Here is a 12,025-nt window from a genome sequence, read left to right as displayed (position 1 = left end):
CTGTAACTCTCGAATACTTCTGGAACACTAAAAATCCTACAAAAATAGGAAGTACTTGTAAATTTGTCTATTGATCTACATCATAAATAATCAACGCAAAAGCATGTTTATGTGAATTACTAAAATTATTTTCGTGCGTGCAAAGTTTCTGTTTTTCAGCAGAGTCAAATTAACTATCACTATAGGTTATCCTATAGGTTCCACTTGGCACAAAAACTAATTAAAACATAAAAACACATCTAAACAGAAGGTAGATGCAAAATTTATTACTAAACAGAAGAAAAAACAAAAAACACAAATAAAATTGGGTTGCCTCCCAACTAGCGCTATCATTTAACGCCCCTAGATAGGCATAAAAGCGAGGATAGATCTAAGTAGTGCCATCTTTGGCACTCAATTCATAAGTAGCTCGCATGATAGATTCATAAGGTAATTTGAATTTATTTCTTGAAAAGTGCTCCATATCTTTCCTTAATGGAAATTGCAATCTAATATTCCCTTCCTTCATATCAATAATCGCACCAATCTTTCTAAGAAAAGGTCTACCAAGAAAAATAGGACATGAAAGATTGCAATCTATATTAAGAACGGTAAAATCTACGGGCACCAAATTCCTATTTGCAACAATGAGAACATCATTAATCCTTCCCATTGGCTTTTTAATGATGGAATCCGCATGGTGCAAATTTAAAGAGCAATCATCAAGATCATGGAAACCTAGAATATCACATAAAGTTTTCGGAATCGTGAAAATACTAGCACCCAAATCACACAAAGCATAACACTCATGATCTTTAATTTTAATCTTTATAGTAGGTTCCCACTCATCGTTAAGTTTTCTAGGTATAGAAACTTCCAACACTACAAGGATCCAGGTCTATTGCAACAAAATCGTTTGTCGCAATACATGACGTTTCGTGGCGATAAGTACATATTGCCACAAAACGACATTCGTTGGCAGACGTTGTGACTGGATGCATGGTAATAGGTTATTTTCACGAAAAAGCAATCGTGGCAATAAAGTGTGCTATTGCAACATCCATGTGGGAAGTTGCCACATGTTTTCCCGTGGCAACACTCACTTGATGCCACAATTATATTTGTGGATATAGCTTTAATGCAACATGAAACGAATCGTGACGCCTGATATCTCGTGGTGATAGACATTTGTGGCAACAACCTATGCCAACGACGCCCGTTTCATGGCGCATTACTCTTCTGTGGCAATAGTCAACTGTGGCAATAAGCTATGGCAACAATCCTTGTTTTCATGGCATTAGGCATGCTGCCACGACCCACTACACTTGTGGCAAAAAACTATGGCAACAATCCTTGTTATCGTAGCATTAGGCATCTTGAGACGACCCACTACAGTTGTGGCAATAAACTATGGCAACAATCCTTGTTTTCGCGGCATTAGGCATGTTGCCATGACCCACTATACTTGTGGCATTAACTTATGGCAACAAATATTTCAGTCGTCGTAACAAGAAATTGCAATATACTTGTTTTGGTGGTGATAAATGGGTATCACAACAGGTGAAATGTTCGTAGCGAGAAACTATTGCGTCAATTTATAATTTCCGTGGTGATACTCTATTTCAACAAAAATTACTTTGGTGGCACAAAACAATTATCGCATCGTGAAACATTTTGTGGTGCCAAGCTATTGCGACAATATGAAGTGATCCGTTACAACATCCTGGTGTAACAAAATAGGTAGGCTTAACGACTGAAATATGACGCAACACTTTTTTTAGTGGTGCTAACATGTGGCAACCGAAAGTTGGTTGTAGCATATTGCAACCGTAAAAAAAATACATGCATTCAATTACAATATTCAAAACCATACGTATAATATGTAGATTCATAAAGTTCATAATTCTCGTAGCAAATATCCATCAAATGAAACTCAGATGTAATTTAGCCATCCTAATTAATTTCGAAGACTAAACGGTCTGTGATCTAGAGTCCAGGCCAGCTAGTTCTTTGAATCATGCAATCAAGAAATAAAAAAAGTTCTAGTTAATGAGTCCAACATAACATATGCCATACAATTATTCCAGCCCCATAGTTAAAAGGAACTATCGCCAAAGCACAAGTGTAAATGTCTAAAGCATAAGCACAAGTACATCTACTAAAAGGTTCTGCTATTGATTTAAGTTGTGGCTCGATGTATAGTTTCAGTCAAGTTCATGTCCCTAGCTAGCACATATTCATTTTTTTAAGTTCTGACTCGATGCAGCAAAAACACATGGTGAAAGAGAAGAAGCAGCTAGCTAATTATGAATGCCAATGACGTATAAAATGCAAGTGAACATGAAGAGAAAGTACGGCTGTGACTTACCATTGCTTTAAACATTCAAGAATTCCTTGCTGCAGCTTGTATGAGCGCATTTGAAGAAATAATAATTGGCCTTGAACCTAGAGTCTTATTAGGACTAGATCTCTATAAAAGAGTATTTTGCAAGTTTGGGTTACTATTTTCTTTGTCAATCATTAGGCACCTGTAAATACAAGTGCACTTTTAGCAATGCAAGTAAGCAACATAAATCTTACAAGATCACAAGCATATGACTGTAATCACCTGTTGGGTTCCCATCTGTTGGCAATGCTACAAACTTTGTCATCATGTTTTTTTCAAATTCCAGTCTTGATGTTCGCTCCTCTTCCAACAATCTTTCCCTTTCAGTACACTCTTCTTTTAACCTCTCCTCAAGTGTTCTCTCTCAGCACGCTCCAAGTTAATCCTCTCTTGTGTGTTTGCATGTTCAGCTTGTAGTTGATCTTGTAATTCGTTGACCTGTTGGCTGAGCTCAGAGTTTTGCTGCTGGGTGGATGTTGTAGGCTTGCTCTTCAATCTGGATACGAAACCTTTAAGAACCAGTTGAACGTTTGGCCATGTATCCATACCCACGAGGCTGCGATGACTTGCATTTCAGAGTGTGTTTGTATGAGGTCTGGAAAATATTGTTTTTCTGCTCACTTGAAAGTGGACCTTCAGTTTCAGTTTCTTTGTTTTGAACCTCTTGACGTGCTTTGTTCTAAAAATGAAAATAACAATTATAGGTACGGCATCAATATTGACACTATATAAAAGATGAAACAAGAATAGCACGATCCAACGCATGAATAATCCCAGCTGATGATGAAACACACCGAATGCACACCATTGAATAACTATAGAATAACCAAAAGTCAGTGTACTTACGTAAACTTTCTAGGACTCTGTGTTAGACCATGTTCCGTTGTTCGTGTGGGTGAGTTCCAAGTTTCTCTGCAAGTAATATAACAATGAGATGCTTGAAACACGAAACCATATTTAGCAGCGAGGCATACATATTTAGTTAGACTCATACCTTCTCAAAGCTTACTTGCGAGTAAGATTTTGATCCAATTTTGTAATTTGTCTTCTGTTTCTTACGGTTATCGGCGTTCTTTTGGCTGCGTTCCTATCAATTCATTGAAACCAAATATAACCAGTCAGACAAGCCATTATAGAAGCTGAAGATATTGTACTGAGTGTGTACCCAAATAGTGTAGTACAGTGTGGCTGTGTGCGTACACTGGTATGGATACAGTGTGGTCTTTTTTGTGTAAGTGAACATCAAAAGAGCAGAGCTAGCATGTGTTGGTGGTTCAGTGGAAAAAAGGGCATTTGTTGCCTTGAACACACACCTGAGTCTAGCCGCTCTGCTTCTTCTCTGTTCTGGCCCTGAGTCCACATTACATCTAGCAGCTTCAGTGTGAGACCAAACAACCAAATATAAAAGAGGGAGAGCAGGAGACGCCCAACAATATTGACAATCTCTGAATAAGACTTAGTACATTGGCAATAGTTTCTGAAAAATTGGGAATGAACAATTATTGCATAAAAGGAGGGAAAGTACGACGATGGAGCGACTTATTGCAACATTATTAGACTATACACAAAGTCTCCCGTCTCCAGTCTTGTGGTTATCCACATTTGATAAAGTCAAGTAAATGAACTGAATTCTCAACTTCAGAATATCCCCGTACATAGAACTAAAAAAATCTAAAGAAGATACCGCCTAAAAGCACAATTTTTGCAATGGTTAACCCGAGATTTAAAATTTACTACATCTATACGTCATACTCTACCTTTGAGTTGGAGCTGAGGTCAGTGACTGATCGGATTAGCATGGATGATGCTAGGCGTAAAGCTAAATCCCAGCGCAACGTCGGCCATCCGCTGTGGTTCGTCGAGTGATCGCGTGTCGGCGTGACGCTACAACACCTAAGGGCATTGACGCCTTGATGCCCAGCCACACCAAACCTACCCAAAAGGCTACAGCCCACAAGGCTACGCCAAGGCCTGGCCACGTCTGAACAAGACCTGGCCTACCCATGAACCAGTTCCGAACAAGGCCGCCGTGGAATTCTCCCTATACCTGATGCACCGCTGTCAGCCTAACCTGGTGCACGGCCAAACAACTCTACACAATCGTTTCAAGAAATCAACATCGACCCTGATGCCTGTGCATTAGGGAGGCTCCTAGTAGCTCTGCCCCTGCTGTGAACATCATACTGCAATTAAATACACTATGTAGGTTCAGCCGATTGAAGCAGGATATGACGCAGATGTACAACGCTCGCTAATTGTAACCAAAAACACTATGAGACTGATCCCATCAGCCAATTGAAGTAGGATATGAGGAGTATGGAATACCAAAAAAACTGATCAACATCGCTTGTTATGGAGGTTCAGGGATGCGGCAGAGATGGTAGGATACCGAGTCTAATCTAAAGATTCAGACTGAACCCAAGGGAAAAGAAGTGAGCTGACAGATTGGGGGACAAGCAAGATGGGGGAAGACAGACCTTGAAGGTGTGGCGTGGCTTGTAGCCCATGAGCTGGAGCGCGCTCTGCGGGATGGGGCGTGTGCACGAGAAGCTGCTCCTCTGGCGGTCGTCGGCGACGACAATGTATAGCGGCGGCTACTGCTTGGCGGCGGCCATGTCATCCCCTGTCCTGACTAGTTCTATGATCAAGTGGCGAGCGGAGGAGACAAGGGACGAAGAGAGCGGTGCGTCGAGGAGGAGGAGCTCTTGGGGAAGGGGGGTTTGAGCCCGGGCGGGCATTGTCGCGGCGTGCAACACCGAGGTGGTGTCGTGCTTGGTCCAGACACGGTGAGACGGGAACTCCGTCGGCGCCGACGCCAGACCGCATCGCTGCCGCCGCCGGCATGGCCGAGGACACGGAGACGCGGCCCACATCGGCGGGCGTAGAGGAGATGGAGGAGGGCGAGATCGAGGAGGACCGAGGTTCCAGGAAGGGAGGAGATCGGGTGGAATAACCTGACGCCGTGCAGCTGACTCGAGTGTGGTTCGCTGTGTTGACGCCGTCATGATGCCGGCAACACAGAGAAACCAGGGGCGAGAGCTCAGATCCAATCTCCCGTGAAAGACGCCGTGGTGTGGTTCTGTTATAAGGGTATTTAGCGGGAAGGTTAATATAAGCTTTTTTTTTTGAACAAAGACTCTAATTTGGGACCTTTTAGCGGGAGGTTAAAAAATATTGGCGCAAACAACATTACACCTAAATTAGGTGGTGGGAAAGTAATTATTTTTTGAGGAGTTTGTAAATCAATTTTGAGACGGATGGAATACTAAATTTTGTTTGTAAAAAGTTATATCATGGTTAAAAAACCACCAAATCCGAGAATCGTGGAGGGGCGATCCGACGCCCTCCCATGTAACGTTCTCGTCATCGATATTTGTATAGTCGTCGCCATTTGAGAAAGCCAATTAACAAACTAAAAAGAGTTTCCCCGCTTTATATTATAAAGCAACCATCACATACATCGAACCAACCGATACAAACACACGCCACACACACCCAAGGCAAGATACACAAATGCCGGACACCGACACACAACCTCAATGACTACCAAGGACCTATAAGATGTGCAGAAAATGAATCCGCTTAGAGTGGATGGAGACCACCAGCACGAGGAGCGATCATCCGGGAAGATGTGCGACAGACAGGTTGGAGCGAGGACTCAAAGAAGATGCCTCCAGGAAGGGCACTACCACGAACATCGTCGCCGTCTGATCCGAAGATCAAGTTTTCACCCGGAATAAGACAGAAGGAGTGGGAGCACCACAAAGGAGCATGCAAGGAGGAACACGACGTCCACGGACACCGTCACCATTGACCAATGCACGCACTGGGTAGGTGATGTACCATGGTGCTTCAACCCCTCTGCTGTAACCCCGGTCCGCCAACCACCCGCTGCCAATTAGGAAGGTCTTGCTTCATCATGAATCTACACTTTGGTTGGGATATATATAAAATTTATGCCTTGGTCAACTATTGGTCAAAGCAGCAAAAATACTCATGGGATGGGTTAATGAGACGGTCAATCTATGTCAGTCTCGAACTCTCGATCTCATATTCCGATGGGGTGATCTCAGCATCTTTTTTTTAGCGGACAATTCTTGGAGGGTTTGTCCACGCTAGAGTAGGTCCAACATAATTATGTCGGTTTTGTTGAAACGATAATTATAGAGATTCAACTATGTAAATTAAACAATCCAACCAATTTAGTTTTGAGATTAATTGTGCTAGAAATGTGTTGTTTCATCATGGATCTACACTTAGGTTGGGATATGTCAAATATAAATATTTGTGCCTTGGTCAACTCTTGGTCAAAGCAGCAAAAATTTGACTAGTTTTGAACTACAGTTCACAGAAATCTCATGCGACCCTCACTTTAAAACTATTAGGTTATACTCTTGTCTCGAAACATAAGTACTAATGGGATGGGTTGATGAGACGCTCGATCTATGTCAGTCTCGATCTCACATTCCGATCTTGAGATGGGGTGATCTCAGCATCTTTCATATTACTGGACAATCTGAGGAGGGTTCGTCCACGCCAGCCAGAGTAGGTCGAACATAATTATGTCGCTTTTGTTCAAACGATAACCACGGAGATTCAACTATGTAAATTAAACAACCAAACCGCCTTACCAATCCTGGGCTGCTCCTTACCCATCCCCGCCAGTGCCATGCCGCGCCTCGTACATCCCCAGCCGACGAGCATGCTTGCCCTGACGCCCGCCATGCTCCCCGCGCTCGCTGCTGTCGGCACCGCCGGCGCCATGCGGCATCGATGCTCCTACAGGTCAGCACGACATCGGGCCCGCGGTGGTAGTTGTGGGCGCGGGGCGGCACCTTGCGCTCGGGGTGCCGGCGAGCATTCGGCTCGGCTCGGTGGCGCACGGTGGTGCGAGCTCGGAGCTCCGGGCAGCAGGACGTGACCCTGACACCCAAAGCCGGATTAGGTGGCATGAGCACTGGCGCGCACGAGCGGGAGCATGAGCTTCGGCGCGGATTGAGAGCATCGCGGAGGCGGGTGCGGGCAGCTTCTCTCAAGCGAGCTGCTGCTGCCGGGCGAGTAGCACGGCGGAGTTGCGGGGCGGGAGTAGCGGCGACCGAGCGGAGGCAGCACTCGTTGGGCGCATCGGCCGACCTGCTACGTGTTTGACGAAATGCCGAGGCGGACATGTCAAAGAATGGGTCCGGATCAAGGAAGCTCCAACAAGCCTTCTTCGATGGCGGATCGACGAAGGCCAGAGCTACACGGTTATTTGTAGAATACTACTCATGAAACTGAAACAACTTCTTGTTTGCATCATCAAATTCTTATTTCCCATGAAAGTCCTGTATTATGACGAAATCCTCTTCTTGTAATTTCAGGAGTTACGTAAGCTTAAAAAAATTATCCTCAAAAGAAATAGAAAATACTAGCCTTTTATGGACAGGTTCCATACCTCAACTCTTACCTGATCCCCTGTGTCGCCACTGCCCGACCTGAGTGTTGGCCGCATCCAGCAACCACGTCATGGCGGTGCGACGAAGCAGCCCGCGTTGGCGCCTCCCTGCCGCTCCCCTCTCCATCTAAACTTGCTCCGCCACCCGCCCCTTGGCGCCTTCCGCCCGTCGGCCTCCTCCTCCATGGATCTCGGCTGGTCGATCCTGCCCGTGGGCCCGTGGCTGGACTGCCCAACATCTCAACTTTGATGCCAACCGGCTCTGCTCCGGCTCTTCCGACATCCTGCTCGCCTGCCCGGGACTGGCTTGCCTGCCTCCCGTGTGACCTACTACCTCCACAACAACAAAAGTATGATTATTCCCCCTGTTTCTCTCTGTATTTTTCATTGCAAGTGCAGCAAAGTGCAGCAAATTTAGATTTTGCTGTGTTTGTGAAGAGCCATATCCTTTTATCGAAAAATTGCTACTGATTGCTTACCTATTTGCTACTGAAATCTTGAAATAGTAGACTAATTTTTCCTTGCTTGCTGTTTTATTGGTATGTAGAACCACACATTTGTAGAGGTCAGTAGCATAAAGATATGCTATGTTAGTATATAGATTGCTGCAACTTATCATGCATTAAATATGTTACGTCAGAAGTCATCCCTATATCTATATTAGTATGTTTATTAGGGGAATCTATGTTAGTATGTAATAAGAAAGTTCCAATAGTAATTTTGCTTTCGGGGTTGAAAAATGTGGGCTGGCTACTAGCAAACAAAAAAGAAGGAAAAGGTGGGCTGCCTGGAATGGGCGCACACAACGTTTTCTTACTTTAGGCTCGCAGTTTTTTTTACTTTGGTGGCTGGCTGGTTGGAATCAGAAAATCCTATTTGATGCTCTCTGCGTCAATCAGTCGAGCAATTGCATAGGGCGACGATCCACAGGGCCGGCCCATCTCCCATTGTAGGCGACAGTACCGGTTTTCGGAACCTTTTAGAGTTTCCCATCCGGTTTTTACAGGTTTGGGGAACCTTCTAGAAGGTTCCATGAACCGGATTTCGTGTTTATTTTAACATTTTTCAATTTTCTGTTTTTTTCTTCTTTTCTTTTTTCCTTTTCTGTTTTTTTCGTTTCCTTTTTTTAGTTTTTTTCTTTTTTTTTCAAGTTTTCATGTTTCAAAAATTGTCTGTGTTTCCAAATTTTATTCTCAACCTTTAAAATATGTTCGTCATTTAAAAAATTGTTCCTGTTTTGAAATTTTGTTCAAAAATTCAAAATTTGTTCAAGTTTTCACAAATTGGTTGCAAATTCAATTTTTTTGTTCACAAATTCAAAATTTTCCATGTTTTCAAATTTTGGTTGCATTCGAAAAATGTTTAGGAATTTCAAAAAGAGTTCCAACTTTTCAAATTTGTTCACCAATTTATAAAATGTTCATGTTTCAAATTTTGTTCACAAATTGAAAAAATGCTCCCATTCCAAAATTTGTTCGCAAATTTAAAAAAATGTTCATATTTACAACTTTTGACGCTCCTATTTATCACAATTGTTCTCATTTATAAAAAAATTCATAAATTCGAAAAATGTTCTCTAATTTCAAAAAATGTTCCATCTTGTCCAATTTTGTTCACATATTCAAAAAATGTTCATGTTTTTTCAACTTTTGAAGAAATTGCGTTTTGAACAAATTGTTCGTAATTCCAAAAAATATTCGTGTTTCAAAAAATTGTTCGTAATTTTGTTAAATATTTTGCGTTTTGAAATTTTGTTCACAACTTTAGAAAATATTCAGGTATTTCCAATCATGTTTCAGCTTTTCCAAAAAGATATCACATATTCAAATCTATATGCTGCAGTACACGTACAGGAATAACATGCAAGGAAAATATCCCGCAATAGAGAGTTCTTAAATACAATCGCGATGCGTCATTGTTCAGATGCAGTCATTCAGTCCGATGGTTAGCAGCACTTCTTGAGTATAGCGACGCCGTAGGTTCGATTCCTCGTCGCGTCATTTCGGGTTTTGCGATTTTTTACCGCTGTACCCACACCTCGGGGTCCTTATAGTGGGCCGGTCCAGTCGGACGCTTGCCTGTGTGCATCGCGCTGGCTATTCGCCGCAAAATGCGGCCCATAGGACCTCCCGTCAGAATCGGCGAAGGAAGTTGAGGGAACTGGCCGGCCCAGTTGGAGTTAGCGAAATCTAGTCACGTCACAAAAAAAATCACCAGAAAGCTGTTGCGCCAAAAAGAGAGCTCGAACTCATTATCTCCGTCTAGTGTATAGCTCGTCCAAACCAATAAACCAGACATATCCTAGTGCTAGTTTTTTAGTGCCCAACTTTAAGAACCAATGTATATCGCCTGATCAATTAAACTACTACTCCCTCCGTTCTTAAATGTAAGTCTTCGTAGAGATTTCACTGGGTGGACTACATATGGAGCAAAATAAATGAGTCCATCCTTAAAATGCATCTATATACATCCGTATGTAGTTTATAGTGGAATTTTTACAAAGACTTATATTTAGGAACGGAGGGAGTATATACAACAGCAGATCCGTTTCTTGGGGAAAATGAACAGTTTCTCTTATTTTTTTTCATAATGTTTGAAATCTTGATGTTTTTTAGAAATTGGATCAAACTTTTAAAAATGTCAACATTTATTGAAAACAAGAACAAAAAATTAGAAATTTCAAATGATGAACAATTTTTAAATATACATTGAACATTTTTTGACATACGCTGAACAATTTTTAAATAGACACTGAACATTTTTAATGTACGCTGAAAAAATATTTAAATTCACACTGAACATTTTGGTGATATACGCTGAACAATATTTAAATACTCATTGAACATTGTTGTGAATATATGTTGAACAATTTCAAAATACACAATGAACATGTTTGTATATAAATATGCAATGAAATGTGTATAATATACGAAAAAGAAAGAAAAAGAAAGACGGAAAAGAAAATGAAACAGAAAAACAGAAATGAAAGAAACAGGAAAAAGAAGAAAAAGCAGCCGACAGTGGGCCAGCCCAAACTGGGGCGTCGGGTGGCCAGGCTTCAGCGGAGCCACGTCCTTTTGACGCCTGCGGGCGTCAAATAGGATCCGCCAAGGAAGTTTTCTTACCTTTGTCACAGCTTTTCTTAGGTGAGAGAATCTTGGATGCTATACACTTTTATTAACAGCAGATAAATACATACAATCACCGTGAGAGAATCCTGGATGCTATACATTTTTATTAACATCACATAAATGCATAGAATCGCATCAAGCAAGATACATAAAAACTAGGAAGAAAGAGAGTATGAGGATTTGCTGCCCAGTGCTCACGACTCACCTTGGTGAGAAGAGCAGTGAGCTTGCCGTTTTTCCGGCGCCGAGGACGACCTTGCTACCGAAGGAGATCAGTAGGGCAAGTGGAGGAGACCTTGGCGGTGCAAGAAACCCTAAAGTGAAGGGCGTCCGTGAGTGTGCAATGATTCACACGCGCGTAAGCGAGCATTCCTCCAAGTTGCGGTACCACCGATGTCCACTTTGCAAGATATGTGACTAAAATACAACTTAGGTGCAATTTGTGGTACCAAATGTGTTAATACCTCTATGAACTAGTACGCCCCTTCAATCAGATCCTGAGAAATAGTATAATAAATAAATGAAAAAAATCAGGGGCACTGTAGAGGATATCGTTGCAATATCCTGCTCCTTTTTCGCAATAGAAGAGGATTGTTGCAATATGTTGTACGTATTGCCATGGACGCACAAGTTGTCGCAATATGTAATAGTTATTGCAACACAATGAAGGTGAGGCAAAAAATCGCCCTATTACAACTAATACATGTTTTGTTGCAAGAAGAAGCCATGTATTTTGCAACAGTATCTATGGCTAGCGCCACATGTCAGAATTGTCGCAATATATGTCTAAGTATTGCCACAAAGATTTACTTTGTTGCAATACCTAGTCTTTATTGCAACAAAATGACCAATTCACGCAACGGGACGCAACTGTCGCAATATCACTACCATATTGCAACGCTGATGCAGCTTGTGGCAATACATGGCTTCTATTGCAACAAAATGAGTACCTAGCGCGATGAAACTAAATTGTGGCAATATGTAGATATAAGCATGAACAAGCAAGGTAAGATCTATCAGAAGAAGGATACAATGAATCAATCCACCCCAGGGCCAGTCAGACAAAATATTAGTGGGAACAACAATAAAGGAAAA

General features: G+C 42.2%; 1 long non-coding RNA gene across 3 annotated transcripts; it reads right to left on the bottom strand.

Annotated features, from left to right (window-relative positions):
* Positions 1–761: 761 nt before the first annotated feature.
* On the bottom strand, positions 762–5,339 carry LOC119295896. 3 transcript variants are annotated; one of them, XR_005144469.1, is made up of 6 exons: positions 4,843–5,339; positions 3,679–3,842; positions 3,360–3,452; positions 3,212–3,277; positions 2,588–3,044; positions 762–2,507 (listed from the first exon to the last, which is right to left on the bottom strand). It is a non-coding gene; the product is annotated as an uncharacterized LOC119295896 (long non-coding RNA). The 3 variants fall into 3 exon arrangements; XR_005144470.1 differs by having other exon boundaries at positions 3,679–3,715; positions 4,843–5,338; XR_005144468.1 differs by lacking the exon at positions 4,843–5,339 and having other exon boundaries at positions 3,679–4,834.
* Between the last annotated feature and the right edge of the window lie 6,686 nt (positions 5,340–12,025).

This window comes from Triticum dicoccoides, chromosome 4B (genome assembly GCF_002162155.2).
Source record: "Triticum dicoccoides isolate Atlit2015 ecotype Zavitan chromosome 4B, WEW_v2.0, whole genome shotgun sequence".
Taxonomy (NCBI): domain Eukaryota; kingdom Viridiplantae; phylum Streptophyta; class Magnoliopsida; order Poales; family Poaceae; genus Triticum; species Triticum dicoccoides.
This window is presented reverse-complemented; position numbering and strand designations above follow the sequence as displayed.